Source organism: Equus asinus, chromosome 24 (genome assembly GCF_041296235.1).
Source record: "Equus asinus isolate D_3611 breed Donkey chromosome 24, EquAss-T2T_v2, whole genome shotgun sequence".
Lineage (NCBI taxonomy): Eukaryota > Metazoa > Chordata > Mammalia > Perissodactyla > Equidae > Equus > Equus asinus.
This window is the reverse complement of record NC_091813.1, coordinates 66466511-66488066: the sequence shown is the minus strand read 5'-3', so window position 1 is coordinate 66488066 and position 21556 is coordinate 66466511. Positions and strand designations below refer to the sequence as shown.

At 42.6% G+C, this 21556-nt stretch overlaps 1 long non-coding RNA gene across 5 annotated transcripts in view; it reads left to right on the top strand.

Moving 5' to 3' along the window:
* LOC106837181 (uncharacterized) overlaps nucleotides 1–21556 on the top strand; it is a 154375-nt gene that overhangs the window by 95498 nt on the left and 37321 nt on the right. The gene's annotated exons all lie outside the window — the stretch shown is intronic.

The following is a 21556-nucleotide window of genomic DNA, read 5'->3' as shown; positions in this document are numbered from 1 at the left end:
AGAAAATTAAAAAAGAAAAAGTAGATCCCTGCTTTGTCTCAAACACACGAGGACCTTGGATGAGCTAGAAGTTGGATTTTCTGAGTATGTTTGGACAATTTGGTTTAAGTTGCTTCAGGTGAATACAAACGAGTCTTGTTATGGATTTGGGGCTGTGAGATACGTTGAATCTAATGCATTTGTGTCTGTGTTTGTCCAAAACCTTCTGTGGCTGAGCAGGAAGTGTAGTAGAGTTGGTGCTGACAAGTAATGCCCTCCGTTTTTCAGACTTATTCATATAAAAATGAAAAATCTTTCCTGCTCTTTCTGAGAGATCAAATGCTTGCCCTGTAGGGCGTCTCTTTAAGCCAAATTCCAAGGCATTCTTATCACTCTTGAAGACATTTTTCTAAAATAATGAAAAACATTCCAGTGATTGCTCTGTGTGACGTCAAAGTTGTGAGACAGAAGGATGATAACTAATTATGCAAATGGAGCCTGCTCCAGTGGTGCTCCATATTAGTGATGGTGACTGTGTGATTCATTGTGGCGCTCAGATCCATTCACACGTTGTGACTGCTCTTTCTGAGCAAATGAGGAAGAGGAAAACCAAGCCTCATTTTCAGCATCATATCCAATGATGAATATCTGCAATGAAGTCCATGCTGTGACGCGAAGTACTTGTACAATAAATACTCAAAGATCGGAAGGCATGCTGAAAAGATGCGACTGCTTCACTGGTTAACGCCAGCTCCATCTGCAGCAAATTGAGAACATTAACTTGATCCAATTGTAAAATTGCAATTCCTGAGTCTGGTTGACATGTATGTTTGACCTCTGCAGATGACGGATTTATTAACTAGAGTGTTAAAACAACCTGTGACTTAGTGCTAGTTCTCTTTTAAAAACATAGTGCTAGTGTCTCCTGAGAGGAAAAACAAGTCTCGGATGATTAACTCCATATTGGGTACAAAGTTATTATCAAATCTTTCCTAAGTTCCATAAAGATATTAAATCTTTCTTAACGTGCATAGCAGGTAAATGAAAGTAGTCTGTGTAGTTCTTAGTGTTTTCTTCACTTTGATATTTTCAGGAACATTGATTTATTATTTTTGTACCTCTCGCCATCTTCTCTAGGATCTGTCTGTGCTGTTTACCAGCAATGTGACTTTGAGCAACTCAATCTCTCTAAGATCTTAGTTTCTATACTTAGATTCTCTAAAATGTAGGCAAGTAATACTACCGCAAGGGTTTGTTATGAGGACTCAATAAGATAATATGAGTGAAATTGTTTAACACAATATCTGGCACGGATTAAATTCTGAGGGGAATCTGAACTAAGTCACTGCTCTTTAGAAAGCATAGGTAACCTCTCAAAGTTAAGTGAAGATGGGGATGGCCACAGACACAGGTCAGTTCTCTTCATGATATTTTTGCTCCCTTCTTTCAAATTCAAAGTGAGAAATGTCAACAAAATTCTTTATCACTATCCTTATACACTAAATTTTAGGAAAATTGAATGGGAATTTGAATTACTAAAATGAGCAATAGCTATATGTCATATGATTAAACCAAACTTTTTCTAGTATAGCAGATATGAATTTTCTCCCCAAATTTCCATGATAAGAGATGTCACTTTGCTTTACTTTACGAGTATCAAATTAAATCTGACTCTGAACCTCCAGTTTCTAAGCTGTCAAGTTTTGGATCCCTGGTATCATACAAGGACCTGTATGAGAAATGAGAATTTGAAGCCTGGTCATAACTGTCTTTGCCATCACTGCTTCCAGGCATGGCCCTCGACTCTGTTGAAACACAGACCTTGCATGATTTTTCAGATCCTCCTTCATCTCACTTGGCTGCTGCCTCACCTGAACCTCGTTGCCCCACGATTTCAGGCTTGGATGATATTCCATCTGGCAGGATGTGGGATATGATTTCCTGAGTGCCACCAAGGGGCTGGCAGGAGTTACCTCCCTGTGAGGTAGCCTTGACCAATGAGAAGTGGGAGATGAGAGGGAGCCAAGATCAATTACCTGTCTTTTTTGGCTCCATTGGACTGCTATAAAGCACATTTCGTCCTTGCACTCCTGACTGGTGAATTACCTGTCTTTTTTGGCTCCATTGGACTGCTATAAAGCACATTTCGTCCTTGCACTCCTGACTGGTGAAGACCCTCACGCCAAGTGAGCTTGCCTGCTGAGCAGCCTGCGATCTCCCTTCGTGGCTTCCTAAAGAGCGTTCAGCGGGTAACTCTTTACCTTACATCGCTTCACATCCCTTCCTGCCGCTTCTCCCTTTTTTCCTGACCCTCGCTGCCCTGGGCTTGCGTCTCCCGAGTAAGATTTTACTCCCTTAATCTTTGCCCCAGGTTCAGCTTTATAGAAAACCGGGCTAGGACATCCCATAGCCATTCCCCATCGCACGCTGCATGAAAGAGGAGCGTGAACCTTTGCTGGAGGAGGGACCGCTCCTCCCAAATTGATATCTTCCCAGTCTTAGGATACTCATCCTCCCCATGGCAGGTCGGGTTCTTTCCTCTCTCCAAACCTCAACATCAGCCTTTCTTTTTCTTTTGGTGAATTTTTTTATTGAGGTAACGTGGGTTTATAACGTTATGTAAATTTCAAGAGTACACATTACATTTTGACTTCTGTGTAGATTACATTGTTTTCCTCACCAAACGTCTAGTTGCCATTTGTCCAGGTACATGTGTGCCCCTTTACCCCCTTTCACCCTCCCCTCACTCCCCTTCTCCTCTGGTAACCACCAGTCTGTTCTCTGTATCTATGTGTTTGTTTTTGCTGTTGTTTTTCATCTTCCGCATATGAGTGAGTATTTGTCTTTCTCCATCAGACATATTTCACTTAGCATAATACCCTCAAGGTCCATCCATGCTGTCACAAATGGCAAGATTTCTTCTTTTTTATGGCTGAGTGGTATTCTGTTGTGTATATATACTACATCTTCTTTATCCACCCATTTGTTGATGGGCACTTAGGTTGTTTCCAAGTCTTGGCTATTGTGAATAATGTTGCAATGAACAGGAGTTCAGATTCCCAAACAAAACCTGGATGAAGAATTGTCTTCAGGGGGTCTCACACCATCTGTCTTCACCCTGAACACCAAAATCATAAATTACTTCTTGTGTTAAAGTAGACCAGGCTTGGGCCTCAAGCTTGGCTATTGTCTTAAGATGGAGATGGCAAAAAATACTTCTTTCTTATATCTTTGGGAATACAACCGAAAATAATTTCCTATTTGATGTTCTTGTTACACTAGCAGCTCTCCGTCTCACCGCTCCACACGGGCATCCAAGCAAATGAAGAATAAAGGAGGTTCATTAAAGTCCCACAGAATGCTCCAAACCACCAGAGGGTTTCTCTAGGTTCTCAGAAGACTAAGATTTGTAATTTCTCTGTAGAAACATGATCTCTGCATGTAATCTGCCACAACTGTTTTGGCTAAACCATTTAGGTAAAATTGCTACGTAAGAAAGAACTGCCTGTCTGTTCCTTTTTTCCTCAAAGGTAGGATGATAATCTAGGAGAGAGGAGAATGAGAACTGTGAAACATCACTGGGGGAGAGGAGAGCCGCAGCAGCCCACCACCTAGATATTTCCTAACATAGCGTCTTTAGGGGCTTTGGTCTACCAGTGGGCAATAGAGTCTAGAACATATTTTTTTGTTTCTAGAGATACCAGCCAATGCAATTAAATAAATTAAAGAAATTAGGTGTATAAAATTAGAAAGAAGATGGTAAAATAATGTTTCTTGCAAATGATATGATCATATTCTTGAAATAAAATTTAAGATAATCAACTGAAAAACTTACATCAATAAGGAACTAAGAAAGACATTTATAATTAATAAACCCAAATCAGGAATTGTTTTTACTCAACTGGCTAGAAAATATATTGAAAGGAAACATCCCATTTACAATAGAAAGAAAGAGATAAAATACCTAGGAATAAGAAGAAAGTATGCAAGATCTACGTAAATAAAATCTTAAAGTTCTACTGAAAACAGAAAAAGTGAATAAATAGAAAGGCATACCCTATTTTTGAATAGAAAAGCCCATGTCATAAAAATGTTAATTCTCCCTAAGTTTTTGGATCTGTTCAAGCTGATTCTAAAGTTCATATGAGAAAATAAACATGCAAGAATTAACATTCACATTAATTAAAATAACCAGGTAAGGGAGATAGCCAGGCTCCCATGTTCTAAGATACTTTGGAATGAGTTAAAAAATTCGTAGGAATTTGCTTTTGATAACAACAGCAAAAATTCACAGCCAGCCATTCCTGTTTCCTCTCTACCCCCAATCTCACACCCTTGTAGTAGTAACTAAATACGTAAGTATATTTATACGTAAAAGATGAAACGAATTTGCCTAATTAAAATTTAACAGCTTAAATAAATATTTAATATAATAATGCTTACATTAAGGGCTTATCTATCTCAATTTGCAACATACACTAAATAGCAAAAAACTTCTGAAAAATATCCAGGTCTACGTTGCTGAAAATATTTCTTTGTTTAGAAGATTAAAAGCATTGTCTATTCCTTTGCAAGAGAACAACTTATTATCAATTAAAGTTTGCTATTTTATTCCTCTTTCCTTTTGTAGATTTCAAGTTTTCAACAGCGCATCACACAGTGCGTTCATGGGCCTCTTGTTCTTTTTCATCTCGGGGTGGTCTGCTTCCCATATTGTTATATCAAAAAAAATAAGTCCAAAGACCGTGCCTGCTGATACTTGAAATGAGACATCAGTGACTATTTAAAGGAAGTGAGCTTCTTGATCCGTGAGCTAATGAGGACGTAGCTATTATTAGGCATAGTAAAGTAATCACATTCCCATTTATAACCTTCTATCAACCACATAATTGTTCTGAAACTACCTATAAGTTGATTCAACAAATAAAAATCTTGTAAGCAATTTATCTTAGGTTCTTTTGCATCCACAAATCTTTATTCAACCACGTTCAGTACTTTCCAGAAATTACTTTCTGCTTTTGGAAGCATTGGCTTTATTTAGATGATGGTTTTCTGGTAGATTACTAGATCTGTTTAGCTGCTTCATATTGTTTCTCGTTTTTGGATCAGTTTTTCTAATGTCATCTGTTTTGTTCTTTAGCACTATCGTTACCTGAGTAAAGAGTAGAACCTAAAATAATGGAACTAAGAAAATATTATTTTCTTTCTTTCTTTTTTTTTTTTGTGAGGAAGATTAGCCCTGAGCTAACATCTGTGCCAACCTCCCTCTATTTTGTATGTGGGGTGCCTCCACAGCCTGGCACAGTGGAGTAGGTCTATGCCTGGGATCCAAACCCCCAAACCAGGCAGCCAAAACAGAGCACGTGAAACCTTAACCACTCAGCCATGGGGCCAGCCCCCAATAATTATTTTCTTAAATGCTCACATGGAATAGAAACCATGCAAATATAGATATTGTTTAGTCTAGCATTTATTGAATGGGGCACATGTCCCATGGGATATTAATAAATTCCATAATATAAGAGTTTCCGGTGAAATTGCTTTTTGGAGATTTGCAATGCGTAATAGCATACTAAAGGCTCTAAGAAAACCTGTGCAAAGAAATCAGTCTTTGTTTAACCCAGTTTTTCTCAAATTTATTTGGCCATGGAAATCCTTTTTTGCCTCAGGAACCTTTGAAAAGCTGGTGTGGTCTCATCAAATACAAACATCTACAGTCTTCCTTGTTCTCAGCTGCCATTTCTATTTATCACGTGTATGACTTGACCATTGATCCAGTCTGACATTTGCCACGTCCAGCTGGCCCCGATCGCCCCCGTTTCATCGCTACTGCTGGAATGACATCCCCGCCGGTCACTGAAATCTCATTTCAAATACCATCAGCAGACTTCTTGGCTTGTAAAAAATGGAGAAATATGGGAAATGACTAAAACTATGACTCCCATCTGCTTTTGCTGTCACTTCAGACTGTTTGTCACTGAGAATGTGATGAGTGTCCTCTGCAGTGATGTCCAAGGGCCTGGCCTGCACTCCCCTCCTCCGGCCATCGGGGGCAGCCAGCGGAGACGAGCCAAAGACTGCAATCCCGAGAGGTGGGATGTGCCAGTGATCAGATCTCCTGGCAACACATGCACCAGAACTCTGATTTGTATCTCATGTTTTATAGGCTGTGTGCTGACCTCGTTTTACCATCGAGCTGAAGCGTGTGTGGGTGTAATGCGAAACTAAGTTTAGGTCCTGCAGCCCGTCTTAAACCACCGCCGCGGGAAGAGGTGGGGTGGAAGCTGAACTTGTACTGAACTTGTCTGCTTCCTTTTCAGTTGGTATGAATGTGTTACTGAGCAGCAAAAAAAAAAAAACAAAACAACAAAAAACCCCAAAACAAAACCTTTCCATTGAGACTTCAGTGGCCTGACTGAAACCTAACAACTCTTGACTTCTACTCGTCAGTGTGTGTGTGGGAGCCTGGGGTATCCTCCACTCCCTGTTGGCAGGACAGGCTGCGTTAGGGAAGTGGCCGAAAACCAAAGGTAAAGTGATGATGGACAGGGAGAGTCTAGCAGTGAGGACCTACAAATCCACTGAGTTGCCTGGGCGCCTCCCTTGTCCGACCTCTGAAGGTCCCTTCCACCTCTCCCGGTGCTGTGAGCCACAGACAGACACTCCATCTCCTGTTGTCCATTGCTTTCCGGGAATACCCCACTAAAAGTGTCGTCTTCATATCTCTGCCAGGGCATGGCCATGAGTCACAGATCACAGACCTAACAAATCCTGCATCTATGTAGCCTTCGAATTATGCTTAAAAGTGTCCTGCAGCGTGGAGCTCTCATAACTCCATGTGACTCAGTCTAGCTAGGCAGTATTCATCTGAGAGTTTCTTCATTTTTATTTTTTTCTTCCATTAATGAGGAAATTATTTTAAGCATCAATTTTAAGAACCAAATAAACTGGAGAAGGAATAAAAATAGCGTTAACATATTTAAAACTGGAGGGGGAGTGGAAAATGTCAAAAATTAGAGGTTTGTCAAAAAAATTTGTTAATCTCTGGGCACTGTGAAATCTCACTGTGTTCGGTGGACAACGCTGAGGATAGTGTCTGCTTGAACAAGAATTGAGCTTGGACTCTCAGCCAGCCTCCGTGCTTGCTGTTTTAGAAATGCCACCTGCAAAACTGGTCTTGGTGGGAAGTTCAGCCATAGTAACAAATCATCTGGTGACTCTCCTATCTCCTTACACCAACTCGGAGATGCCCAGGCACTCTCTGGCAGTGTCTTCTTTCCCTCCTGTTGGAAGTTGAAAAGGAAGGCAACAGAAGTCTTCTTAAGTCTGCAAGCGCTCCTGGCACTCTGTGTGACACAACCCATTGGAACTCGGAATTTGATACGGGGTTTCCCATTTGAGCACTCACTCACCAGGTGCAGGGAGGGGGGCCTTGTCATAATTCATCCCCTTGTCTTCTCTCACTGCTATCGTGTTATTAGCCGCCTTACATTGTGCTGCTCTAATTTCCCTCTTCATAGCCAATGATGATGAAATCAGGCACTTGTCATTTTCCTAGAAATTAGGTAGTGAGTGTAAAGAGGAGGACTAGGAAAAATCAAAGTTTTCTTCGTCTTCAATGTTAATGTATTGAAAATCTTTCCTATTTACTACATGTCTTCAGAGCTTTCTTTTCTTTTCTTTCCTTTTTTTTAGACATTTGCTTATCCATGCCATAATAGGATACAGTGCAGGTGAAAAAGGTCCGTTTTTCTGAGTGGAGAAAGAAGAAGTCTGAACCCAGAGGCAATTCCTTATTCAATGATGTGTGGCCCACTTTACTCAATAACCATAAAGAGACTGGAGTAGGCAGGAGGTGGCGAAGTCTAGACGGTGTTAAGAATTCTTCCTTCCAGGTTGCATGGAGAAAATAGACTTCCTCTTAAGAAGTATTTGAAGTAAAACCTCAAACGGGGACAGGAACTATGGGAAAAAATGAGCACCCAGTTCTCATCATGGGTTGTAGTTTCTGCTTCTCTTTCTGGCATTTTTGAATAGAACAGTTCCTAGTTTCTCCTCAATAGCTAAGAAGAGAATTCGCCTTAAGGCGGTGCTTAAGATTGGGCAGGAGAGTGAAGAGGAGATAGGAGCTGAGGAGAAGCTGGCTTCTTCTCGGAGCCCTGGGAAAGACAATTGAAGTGTCATCCTAGGAACTGATGTTGGGGAAGCCTGAAGACTCAGTTTCCTAGAAGGGTAGGAAAATCGCTGGCCTGCCCGTTAGGAGGCTAGGAGTCTAGCACTGCATCTGTCAGTGGGGAACTGTAAGGCCTGCTCGTTCACTTGTAAGATAAGGAGGTGCAATGGGGATGACCTTTAAGTGTGCTGTTACCTTTGTTTTCCAGCAAAACCATGTGGCTGTGTGATAAATAGCGCTACAGAATTTTCAGATTATTTCTCAGTGATGAATCTATATTGTTTTTCTAACGAATAAAGTGGCAGATTTTAATAAAATATTAATCTTTTTAAGACAAAATAAAACAGATCCCCATATCCTCAGAGATTGGGATTGCATATACAATATTTATGTTGCCATCCTTTCTCATTTCAGATGGGGTAGAGAGCATGAATATTCAAATGCAAATGGCTCTAAATCTTCATGGAAAGTTCCATGCTAAAAACCTTATGAAATTTTGGGTTGCTAATGAGAACTTAAGGCAGAAAGAGATCCAGTAGATATCAATCAGATAGGAAATATATAGATTTATAACTACTTAGCCACAAATGCAAATCTGAGAGTACTTACCTAAAATGAAGTAGATATCCATTTTTAAAGGACATTTGGTCCTTACTTATCACTCTAAAGAATATCCTGTGTCTGATACTATTGCTCCCTTCTAGTTTGCTGTGTATGGAAACTGGCACAGAGAAAGTTCTCCGGAATTGCAAATTCGCCTTACTTAAAATCCAAGTATAATGAAATTTACTTCTTTTTTTTTAAGATTTTATTTATTTTTTTCCTTTTTCTCCCCAAAGCCCCCCGGGACATGGTTGTGTATTTTTAGTTGTGGGTCCTTCTAGTTGTGTGGCATGTGGGACCCCGCCTCAGCATGGCTTGATGAGTGGTGCCATGTCTGCGCTCAGGATCCGAACCGGCGAAACCCTGGGCCGCTGAAGTGGAACGGGCGAACTTAACCACTTGGCCACGGGGCTAGGTCCTGAAATTTACTTGTGTATACCTTTCCATAACCAAGAGAATTTTGGTTCCCAAGTATATTAACTGTACAGGATGAAAATCATGCTTATGACAGCTGAAACGCACGTTTTACTGGCCTTTCTTCCCTGGACTTTAGACCTCTGTGAAGGTGACTGCCTGTCTTCCCCACTGTTTCTGGGAGTTCCCGAGGGGAATTGTATACATTGTGTGTTCCCGAGGGAAATTGTATACATTGTGTTCGGTTCCCATGAGCCTTCCCCGATTTTCATCCTCTTTTTGCTCCAACATCTTCCTGAGTATCTCCATATCCACCAAAAGCCACTACACTGGGCACGGCAGGACCTGTCTTTTAATGGGAACTGCCTTTGCTGACCTGCTGCAGACCACAGGTCCTGCAGGAGACGGTGTTCTGAGGTTGTTCTGATGTGTCAGAGAACCTTTCTCCCCTCTTGGTGTCACTTCCTGTTGAATAGGCACAAAATCACTGCTGTTTGTGCCCCAATAGAAACTCTTGGTGAAATAGATTTTTGGTTTCTTACCCTGAGTGCTACCATTCACCATAAGACTCAAGACAAGTCTATAGGGAGTTAGGCTGCGAGTAACTATCACGTTAGAAGCAAACGTCTCCCCTCTGACAATCACTGCCAGACCTAACTCCCTTCTCAAGAGTGGAGGGCTCCTTGGGTTGTCCTGCACATCGATTTCAGGCAGACCTTCTCACCAGTTCACAGACCTGCAACGTAGGTCTGAAACTCACTGGAGCACACCACCGATGTGCAGGTTGAGGCCGCTTCCTAGACAAGGAGAGATAGCGAGATAAATGGATGCTGGGGCTGTAAAGCACGGCAAAGCACATGGCAGAGAGAGAGAGAGGATTTTGCAGCCGTGCTTCGTGACAGATCAAGGAGGTCATGGGAATATTGATCTTAGAGCCCTCCTGTAGGGCCATCTGGGACCCGAGAGCCAGAGGAAATGTTTGAGAGGGACCAGCTGAGGCAGAGGGAGAGGAAGGAAGTGTGAGGCAGGATGTATTGAGGTGGAACTCAGAGTATGGGAGTCAACAATTCCTGGGTCTTGAAACGATAAAAGCACGATGATGTACCACTTTCCGTGTATCTATTGGCAAAGATTCAAGAAGTGATAATGCTTAATCTGGGAAAAGGTGTGGTAAGATGAACTCTCTCTTTCACAGCTAATTTATTGCTTTGCTTTGTGAATCTCTTTTTTCTTTCATTTTCACTGATAACTATTTCCTATACATGATAGAAAGTGAGAAGTAAAATGTTCTCTGTGCAGTTTCCCAAGCAGAAATTGAGGTCGGAGCCTTACGAAAACAGAGACTTTCGTTTTGATCTTTTCATGTAGTTAAGAGTACTTTGTGAATGATGACATGTCAGTAGCTGGGAGACACTGACTGACTTCCCGCGCCGTGACGGCGCCCTGTTGCTTCTCTCACCTCTCTGTCGAAGTCACTCTGAGCCAGTTCGACGCAATTTCTGGAAGGCATTTGGACTCTTAGGACCACGTTTCTCTTTAGGCTTTTGGTTTTAACAGAGCAAAGCAGATGGAGATATGTAGTGACCCACATTAAATTATCTGTGGTCAAATAAATGAATTCACAAATACCAGTTATTCCAATTATTAAGAAAATGCTTAGGTAATTTTCCTTGAGATATAATTCTGAAACATTTTTGCCTTTGTGTTGGAATAGAAATGGTTCTGGTGATAATATAACGGTGCCAAAGGGTTTTTCTTATGCATTTTAAAACAATTTTGCAGCTTTGCTTAGTTCATTAATTGATTTCTAAATACAGCTTTTAAGTGAGAAAAAATTGGAAATGCATTATGTTTTAATGAATGGACGAGAAATGGAAGGACTCCAAGAGTAAATCGTGATGTGAGTTAGCCAGCCACATTAATCGTCAGAACATTCATTCTTTTCAAACAGAATCTTTAACTTTATGTTCTTGGCAATGTTTAGATATAGAAAGGAAATTATACTGTCTGAAATAAATGATCCCATATATATCATCACAGAACATGCTTAGTATCGTACTGTTCTCATGTGGATTCGGGAAAGGAAAGGAAAAATCTTCTGGTGTTTCATATCAAGCAGCTGAGAAGCATGTGAGGTTGTTAGGTTTTCTGTGTGATTTTTACTATATATCCAAAATATCTGTTAAATACTTTTTAAATGAAGGATGTGGATAAATTATTCCTTTTAATTAAGACAATTTTGAAAGTCACGTGTAGTCTGGCATTAATAATGCAACTATTGTCATTTTTACATTGTTTCCTCCATCTTCCACGGGTGTATACGTGGATTAGTTAGAATTTTAGGAGCAAGACCCACAGGCCACCTGCATAGATACATTGCAGTTCTTTCGCTTGAAGCCTGGGCCCAGACACCTGGGAAGCGCATTAAGACAAACGCTTTCCTACTTTTAACCGTTCTTGTTCGAGGTGCAAAGGCCCTTTAAAAGCGACAGTTGCAAAGCCATATGGAACCTTGCCAATGGGAGACCATTTGCGTTTCCTTCTTCAGGAACCTGCAAGCTGATGATGGCCTCACCGACAGTGTTTGCTTCTCAAAGGCACAGAAAATTCACAGTCACGAGCTTCACTTCCCTCATTCTTCAGCCCACTGAGGTCTGGCTTCAGACCTTCATCTGCTTTACAATGGCCATCACATGGCTTCTCGATTGCCAAACACAGAGTTCTCATTTGTCTGACTCTTGGCGGCACGTGATCACATCCTCATTGAAACCTTCTCCTCCTCGGATTCCACAGCCCCCGTCTCTGCATTCCCCCCCCCCCCCCCCCCCGGCCTTTTTACGTCTCTAATTCTCCTTCAGGCCCGTTTCTTTGGGTTTGCTGTATTTGCAGTCTTCAAAATCCCCACAACTCTGAGTGTGGTCCAAGGACAAGCAGTGTGAGCAGCACCTGAGAGCTCTTACTAGAAAGGCAGAATTCAGGTCTTGCTCCTGACCCTCTGAGTCAGAGTCTGCATTCTGAGAGGACCCCCAGGTGACTCACTTGCACGTCCAAGTTTGAGAAGCACTGCTCTAAATGCTGGTGTCCCTAAGGTTCTGTCCTCTCTCCTTTTCTCTCTTTTCCCCCGACAATCACGTCTGCACCAGACTTTAACTTTGTATCCTTGTGACTTTCAAAGTAACGCCAGCTAGATGTATCTTTTGAGTGCCAGCCATTCATTCTGATTTGCTTAACTGCTTGCATATCCCATAGGCACCATGAGCTAAATATGTCTCATATTGAACTCATTTTCATTTACACCTCTATCTGCCCAAGCACCTAAGCCAGAAACCCATTATTCTCGACGACTCCTTCTCCCATCAGAGGTAGAACAGACTAATAGAGAAGCCCCAGCTATAGCGAATACCCTGGGAAATTATGAAATTAAATGCTCCTATTTTATTGTAGATCAATTTCCCCCTCTCCCTCCCACCCAAAAAGAGGGAAGAAAATTTCTATCAAGGTTGGCTGTCAGAGCTGGTTTGCTTGTGGCTTCCTGAGAGAATGAGAGAGCACGAAGTGTTTTCCATCCAAAAAGACTTGCAAGTTTGGCGGAGCCTAGCTCTTTTTGTTTGTTTGTAATAGTTTGAAATCAGAGTAAGGAGAAAACTGAATGCTAAACAAGTCAGTTAGGAGCGGAAGTGGATGTCCTGTCCTAATGCAAGAGATGGCAAAATATATACATCCTGGCTCACCTTCTGACTGCCAGTGAAAGGAAACATCCATAATGCTTTGCAAGTTCACCAGATGTTGATGTTTCTTTATTCTTAAAGCTACATGCTTCCAGGAGTGAATGTTTATGTTACATTTTCTTATTCAGGATTCTTGTTACCTTCTGAATAACATTTAGAGTTGAATTAATCTGTTTGTCATTCGTTGAAATTATGTGGGGTCAGGGACTGCTGGTCACCTGTGGTATCCCGCATCACCTCCTCCTCAGTCCTCCTACCAAGTCAGGAGGGGGCCTCTACCCTGCCATCACCGGCTGACGAGCAGCCTGCCTGAATGAGCAGCCACACACCGCAGCATCTCTGCCCCCACTGGCCTGGTCCTGCTCCACTCTGGGGTGAGCATCAATCTGCCGGAGCTGCTGCCCCTCTGGACAAGCTCATCCCCTAGTTGAGAAATCACAGAGGAGAATGCGGGCTCCATCTGTAAAGCTCCCGCTGGCCTGGAGTGCCAGCACAGGGAGCAGCAGGGCCTCCACGCGGTCTCCTGTAACAGCTCTCCTTTACTGTGGAAACAGTGCTGGAAAGCGAGTTTTGCATCTATGTGTCTTAACATCATCATTCACCTGCCTTGTGTACATACAGGCATTGCTATCTGGACTGGATGAGTGACCACCATCTGTAACATGATTTGTATGGGGAAAACGTGTTTGGCACCTGAAACATCTAATTTACTAAGCAACATTTGCACCACGGCCCGTGCGTGTACGTGGAGGCCTGCCAGGGTCTGCAGACTGAGATGAATCAGGAACCAAGAGCCTCAAAATGAAAAATGGATTTGATTCCTGAATATGGCTGTGACTTTGCACAGGGACAGATTTAGAGAAGTAAACCTCATAGATGGTTGAATTCAGTGAAAAAAAACCCAAACAACTAGCAATTTGATGTAATTCAACTCTTTCCTCACCCACCCACTCGGCTGAACCCCAAATGCTAATTTATGCTCTTTTATCTAATGCTCCACCACGTCCTCAGATGGAAATGTCATCAGGCCACCACTGAGTCATGAATGAGTCCTCAGAAATGCCCCCGCACCATAAGTAAGGAGATATGCATTCCATGTTCCTGCTGTGTTCAACTAGAAATTTCTGTAAGAAATAGCAGAGAGAACATCTCAGTTTGGCATGACTTTAAATCCTTTAAACCACTATATTCTATTAGGCTTTTATTATTCCCCATTTTTTTTTTTTTGCTTTTGTTTTGTTTTAGGAAAAGTAGAACAAATAACTTGAAGTGTACGTGTTACATGGCATCCATCTGAGGTTTATTTCTTTGTAACTTTCCACTTTCTTACAACTGGTCAAATCCTTGTAAAAGGATTAGAAATATAATAAAACAGTACAGGAGAAATAGCAATTTTCTGCCGTTTCCCCAAAGGAATTGAGAAGTAAGAGTTGATTAAATAAGTGTGAGTCAAAGCAACTCAAAGGAGAACCAAAGAGAATATGACTTGAGTAGGCGACGGTGCTGCAGAGTGGCCTGGAGCCACGTCCCTGGGGTCATCAGGCCTTAGTGCAAAGGCCGGCTCTGCCACGTGTGGATGCTCAAGTTGGGAGAAGACACTGCACCACTTCTCCCTCTGTCGAATGAGAGTAGTCATAATCAGTGATATTTGCTGCTATTGCTCTTGTGGCCTGAGTTGGTGCTGATGCCCATCCCAGCGGTTTACAATGTTCCTATGGTTCTTTTGGGTGTTGGTGGACCAACCACTTTGAAGTACATTTCACATTTGCTTTTGAGGACTGGCAGAAAAATCATTTTTAGAAAAGAAGGAGACATTTGGTTTTTTTTTGTTTTTGTTTTTTTTTTAAGATTTTATTTCTTCCTTTTTCTCCCTAAAGCCCCCCGGTACATAGTTGTATATTCTTCATTGTGGGTCCTTCTAGTTGTGGCATGTGGGACGCTGCCTCAGCGTGGTTTGATGAGCAGTGCCATGTCCGCGCCCAGGATTCGAACCAACGAAACACTGGGCCGCCTGCAGCGGAGTGCACGAACTTAATCACTCAGCCACGGGGCCAACCCCAACATTTGGTTTTTTAAAACATGCACTGAAGCATGTTATTCTTTTCACAGCACCTTTGAGATTCTCCTCACATACACGTAAGAGGAGGATAAACGTAAGAAAATCTCTCCCATTGTTATTTTAGGAGGGAATTCATATACTCCTCTGCTGTAGGCTTCTCTGTCACCTTAGGTTTTACCAGAAAACTTCAGATGAAAATCAGCTTGATATATCGCCATAGCAAGTCATAAAAAGGTGGAGGGTCTTCACTTGCGGCCTTCCAAGTTTTCTCTACGACGAGGTCATAGGCCCTAATTCCCATTAGGATGCTAGGGTGGTGCCGTTTACTGGAATGAGGAATACTGAGGGTGAGGAGGACAGGATATGGACATATCAGTTTGAGACATCAATTTGACCTCCAAGTGTAGATAACATGTTGGCAGTTGGAACATGAGTCTAGATTTAGGGATGTGTTTGAGGCTAGAGGTACACATTTGGGAATCTTCAGTATCTGCATGATGTCGAAAGCCCTGAGATTAGGTGTGGTCACCCAGGGAGCAAGCATAGCCAAATAGAGGAGAGTTTGGAGGAAAGGGGGCATTCTGAGACACACCATCTGCTACTTGGGTTTATTTCCTAGACCAAGGGAGACTCCTGTTAGAGTTGTTTCCAGGGAGGTGATAAGGTGTCTAACTGGAAGTGAGAATGTGAAGACGTGTTTCATTCAAGGTTCCATAAGACATGGCAGTCAGAGGCAGTATGACTTGGTCCCATCCTAACAAGAGTACCGTGAGAAAATGAGGGACAGGTGGCACCTAGCTGAGATGGCTGTAGAGTCGGCTGATAGGCTGATCCTGTTGGGATGGTGTCCGCCAGAGGGACAGCAGTGCCCAGCGGAGCCTGCAGAAGTGAAAGGAGGATTGAGTGGAGGAGCCAGGAGAGGAGAGAATGGTGGAAGTCTTTGCAAGCTGGCTGAAGAGAGCACAGAGGAAGCCCCCGCGGATGCGGAGCAATGCTGCGGAGGAGGCTGGGGGCACAGAGACGGCTCTGCAGGGAGCGGAGCGCTGGCAGGGGGCTGAGCCCCTGTCGTGCATGTAGTTTCTACATCTTAGGAACCTCAGTTGACCTCCTGCCCATCTCCATTTCTGGCGGTTCACACTTTCAATGACGGGGAGGCAGCAGCCATGAGCGGTGCAGGTGATTTTGGCAGAGCAGTTCTTCAGCATCATGCTCTTTGAAGTCCTAGAAATTTCTCAGAGATCTTCAAGGGCACAGAAGCCGAGGAGGGAGAGTGACCCTGAGTCTCCCCACATCCACCCCACTTCAACCAGAGCGTGGTCTTTTTATTCTGTTTTACACCACAGCTTCCATGAAGTTGCATCTGAAATAAAAAAAAAAGAGACCTTTCTATAGCTTAAATTTAAAAAAAAAACTATTGAGCTGCAAAAAGGATAAAGTGGTGGCTGAATATATAAAGTATGCAGATGTGATCTGTTGAGAAACACAAGGATGTATTGTTTGACTGATGGTCTAAACCAATTAATCTCTGAAATGGAAGACAGAGGGAGAAAGAGGCACGAAACCGTCCCACCACTGCGGTTGGGAGTGGGGTGATGTTATTGGCCTGATTCACTGACAGACTCTCTTTTTCAACCAAATAATCTTTAAACACACTATATGCATCTCCCCAGCTGACGTCAGCAGTGACCTTTCAATGTATTATTTTTTTTAATTCTGTGTCATGAATCCAGTACAAAATTAGAATTCAGGCATTATTTTATTCCTGTCCTGTGTTTCCAGGACTTGGCTCAACAATGGACTGGACATCGTTTCTCTCTTCAAAACGTAGAAGGAACATGTGAAAAGTTAGAAGAGTATATTAGGTGCCTTCATCCTTCCAAAATTATTCACCTTCAAAGAGGAGATGGGTAAAATGCTCACATATGAAACTGTTGAACCAAGAGAAGAGTGAACCCTTTAGGTCCCTAGATGGTGAGATGGATGGAGTGCTATCCCACACGCTGTGTGCCTGGCTTCCATATCTAATTCTAATTCTGTTCCTCTCTCAAAGCACAGCTCATGTCTCACCTTCTTCTTGACAGTTTTCAAGAGTGGTCTGGCACTTCTCTGCCAGTGTACCCACATAGTCTTGCTCATTTGACTGTGTTCCATTTCTTAGATGTCTTCCCAACCCACCCGAACACTTTGAATACTAGGATCTATCTTATGTTCATTTTATTCTTTTAAGTGTCGTATACTAGATGCTTAAAGAAAATATTGTTAATGCTCTCCTGGGGGAGACCACCAAAAATCCACCGGTAGGTAAACAAGATGGGTTTATGACTCATTGCAATGAGAGAGAACGCACTCCCTGGGGGACAGTGAAGGTGTTAGAAATGACTAGTTATGAGACTGGGGCTGGTGTTGGGTGACTGGGGGGAGGGTTTAAGGAAGTGGGGCTTCGCTCTGGATTGGATACTGTCAGGAAGTGGGGGTAATGCTGTGGTGGGCTATCTTCCTACATCTTATCTAGAAGGAAGGAAGACCAGAGGGAGGCTAAAGCTGTAATTGGCAGAGCAGCAGCAGTAACTCACATTAGTCAGGGTAGGGGGATTTGGGTCATTTTTGTGGTTTAAAGGATGTTTGTGTTTTTGTGTTTAGATGTTTTTATGGAGTGGTCTTGTTTTTGTCCTGATCCATCACAATCACAGAGTGGCCTTGCCCAGTGTTGATGTTCTCTGACACCGTTTCCATTCAACAAGAGAAGATCAGGGCCGAGTGCATGTGCCAGGCCGGCTCCCACTGTCAGGGGCTGCTCTGCTCTTTCTCCACATCGAGTTGCATTGATTTTCAGTGGCATTGTACCTTTATCAGAGAGTCCTATTGATATTCTGGGTGGGCGGAAGCCATCCCAAGAGAGAGGGCCTCTGAGCTTTAACCTCTGGACTCTCTTTCTAACTTATACTGAAGACTTTATATAATTTCTTCTCAAGGCTGCCCTTTGATCTATGGAGGAGGTTGCACTAAACTTCAAAGGAGGGTCTCAATTCTTTCCTTTGACTGGAATTTCATAGTGAAGATCAAAACCCACTGTCTTCTTTCTGCTAACGAGGCTCCGGGAGCCAGCTCCTAGTATGCTTACCCTAGTCTCTAAAGGGACTAGGTTCCTGTGAGGGTTTGCTGAAGGGAGAATGAATGCTCTTCCACAGTATAGCCTTCCATGCCTGAGGACTGCTTTCTGTCTTCCATCGGCATGGCCGTTTCATGCCGCCCGAATCTGTGTGGAAGAGTTGAGTGAAAATTAGCACTCAGCTCTATTTGACCCAATCACACATGGAACATTTGTTTGGTAATTTGTTCATAATAGACACTGACTTTTGAGCAGTGATTCATAATCCTGGCTGTACAGCGGAATCAAAGGGGAGCATTTAAAGAGAGATCCTGGTTTAATTGATTGGTGTGGGGCCCCGGCAGCTCTCTCTCTATCAAAAAAACAAAACAAAACAAAAAAACTTCCAAGGTAGTTCTAACAAGACTTGTTAAAAATCAAATGATCCTGGGGGCTGGCCCCGTGGCCGAGTGGTTAAGTTCGCGCGCTCCGCTGCAGGCGGCCCAGTGTTTCGTCAGTTCGAATCCTGGGCGCGGACATGGCACTGCTCATCAGACCACGCTGAGGCAGCGTCCCACATGCCACAACTAGAAGAACCCACAACGAAGAATACACAACAATGTACCGGGGGGCTTTGGGGAGAAAAAGGAAAAAATAAAATCTTTAATAAAAAAAAAAAAAAAATCAAATGATCCTTTGCCCTGAGTTGATAGTGTAAATTATCCTTTGAGGAGGCCAAGGAAGATTTGTGACTATAGATATACAGGCTTGGTATAATTTGCCTTAAAATAGCAATAACATGTATGTTTAGGCCAACGAACTTTATGCAACTGGTTCTCGGAAAAAGCAGTATTAAGCTAAAGACCCAAGTGAAGAATGAATCCTCTTAAAACAAAGCAAAACTGGCTAGTTTCTCCGGGGCTTTGGTGAGTTAAGATATTTTGTGTCCGTGGTCATCCTTCCCGCCATATAAACAGGATGAGGGAGCAGCAGCAGTGAAAGACGGGAGCGCCAGGGACTGGCGCTGGGCTGACAAGCAGACACATCAACAGAGTCTTGGAGGAAGCTGTGTTTACAGCAACTGAAAGAGAAGCCCTAACCTTTGAAGTGAGGGGGGAGTTTGGAGCCTATAAATAGTCAAGTTATTTCCAACAGCTGATAAGAACTACTCATCAATAAATGTCTTCCATTACGAATTGGAAATGAATCATTGGTTTGACACCTATTCAGCTATCTACATAGTTAGAGTTTCTGCAAAACCATTATAAACTAAGCCACATAACTTCCTAGTGTATAAATAGCAATATGTTTCAATCGACTGATTTACAATGCTAAACTCTAAAGGAGGTGACTGAGGTGCAAAAATTAGCTCACATCACGCCACCTCCTCTGGGAAGGCCATCTTGGAGGGCCTTAAAGTAACTGATGGTAGCAATTACCCTGGAGGGAAGTATTATATTTGTTGCAAACAAAAGCGTGGACTGAGCTGGAAATAAACATTTGTGGATTGACTGATGTGATGTATACATGGAAAGATATTGGACTCATAGCTCGTAGGTTAATAAATTGGGTTCCTGGGATACATTATTACTCTCAATCACAATCTGAAGGGAGGGATCGAGAATTTTATTATATGCTTTTAATTTTAATTAATTTTAATTTTAAATTTTAAAGATATTAACTTTTCGTTTTGAAAAGAAAAAGAGGATGATATAATTGGGTGGTTAAGATTGAGGATGTTGGAGACAGACTTCTCAGGGTGAAATATGAGCTCGGTCATGTACCAGCTCTGTGTTGATCCTGGGTAAGGTCTTTAGCGTGTCTGCATCTCATCCTCATCTGCAAAATGGGACAATAATGACACCCATAGAATGTTGTGAGGATTAAATTACTTAATATAATGAAACACCTGGAACCATGCCTGGCACAGAGCAAGCTCTTTGTTATAAATACCAGGTGCTTAGCTTCCTGGTCTTCCAGAGAGAGCTGAATCGTGTGAAATAGATTTTGATGGTGCGAGGAAGCCTGCTGAAACAATCTCTGTTTTTTGAAGATGTTTTTCTGAACTGACACCTGGTTCGGTGTTAGCAGACTGTTCTGAGGGTACCTGTTCTGAGGAAGGAGGCTGAGAAACCCCTGAGACCGGGGCTGTTTGTCTCTGTCAGTTGACCTTGTTCTTCCTGTGACTTCCGAGCAGAACAATGCTTTCTTTGAATAGAAATCTCTCTGTTTTCATCTTAACATGAAAAAAACTTCCCAAATCCAATTAAAACAACTTCAAAATATTTTTCCTTTGTTGAGGAAGATTCTCCCTGAGCTAACATCTGTGCCAGTCTTCCTCTATTTTGTAAATGGGATGCTGCCACAGCGTGGCTTGATGAGTGGTGTGTAGGTCCTCGCCTGGGATCTGAACCCACCAACCCTGGGCTGCCAGAGCAGAGAGTGTGAACTTAACCACTACACTACTGGGCTGGCCCCAAATATCTTTCTTTCTAACGTGAATAGTATTTAAGTATCTGTGGTAGAAAGTGCTTTCACAAGCACAGCGGACGCTGAAGAACAGAGAGGATGTCTGTAGTCCTCTGTCACACCCTTCCTTCATCTTCAGAGGCTTTATAAGGTTGAATTCTCTACTCCAGGTGCTGAGGCGAGGCTCCCTCAGGACCTTTCTGAAGAGCAGGGCCCACCAGGACTTCTTCAGGGACCTTGTGAGTGCCCATGGCCTGGCTGGATGCTCCCTGGTTTGCAGTTACTAAGGACTTTCTTTAAATGTAACAGAGGAAATCAGCATCACGATACCATCCCTGGGCCCCGGGAGACTGTGGGGAACACTTCCTCACTGGGGTGGCTCTGGCCTTTCTTAATAAAGGAAATTAAACTGATTTATGACAATACAAGAGCTCAGATGCTGGGGAGTAAATGGAAAAGATGTTAAAGATATTTGTGCATTCCCATCTGAGGAGGCAGGATAATTAGTTCCACTTTGATGACTTTTAAGTGACGTGGCACCAGAGTTGAAACTGGAGGTCCCATTAGTTAGCAACCACTCTCTAAATAATACTAATAGTAAGAACAAAAACACATATTTACAGTACATTTATCACATCGTGGCATGGTTCTATGCTTAACCTATTAGGTGTTACTTGTTTAATCCTCACAAAAACCCCATAAATGTCACTATCGACTCTGGCTCCCAGAGCGTGGGTGCGAGTGTCTCTGCGTTAGAACCCCGTGGTGACATGCATGGGGCTGGGGTTTTCTCAGAGGCATCAGATGACTGAGAGATCACAGAATCTGGATCAGAGCCAGGCCATCTGACCCCAGGTCTCATGATCTGGCATTTCTCCAACTAACGAGTTTCAAAATGAGAAAAGAGGAATAATTCCTGAATATGGAAGAATTTTCATGTAAGGCTAACCATGTTCTATTTATTTAGTGTGCCTCACTAAATTACTATTTCCCTTCAGTATGAGAAATGCACACAGTATACTTCAAAGGCTTTCCAACAGAAG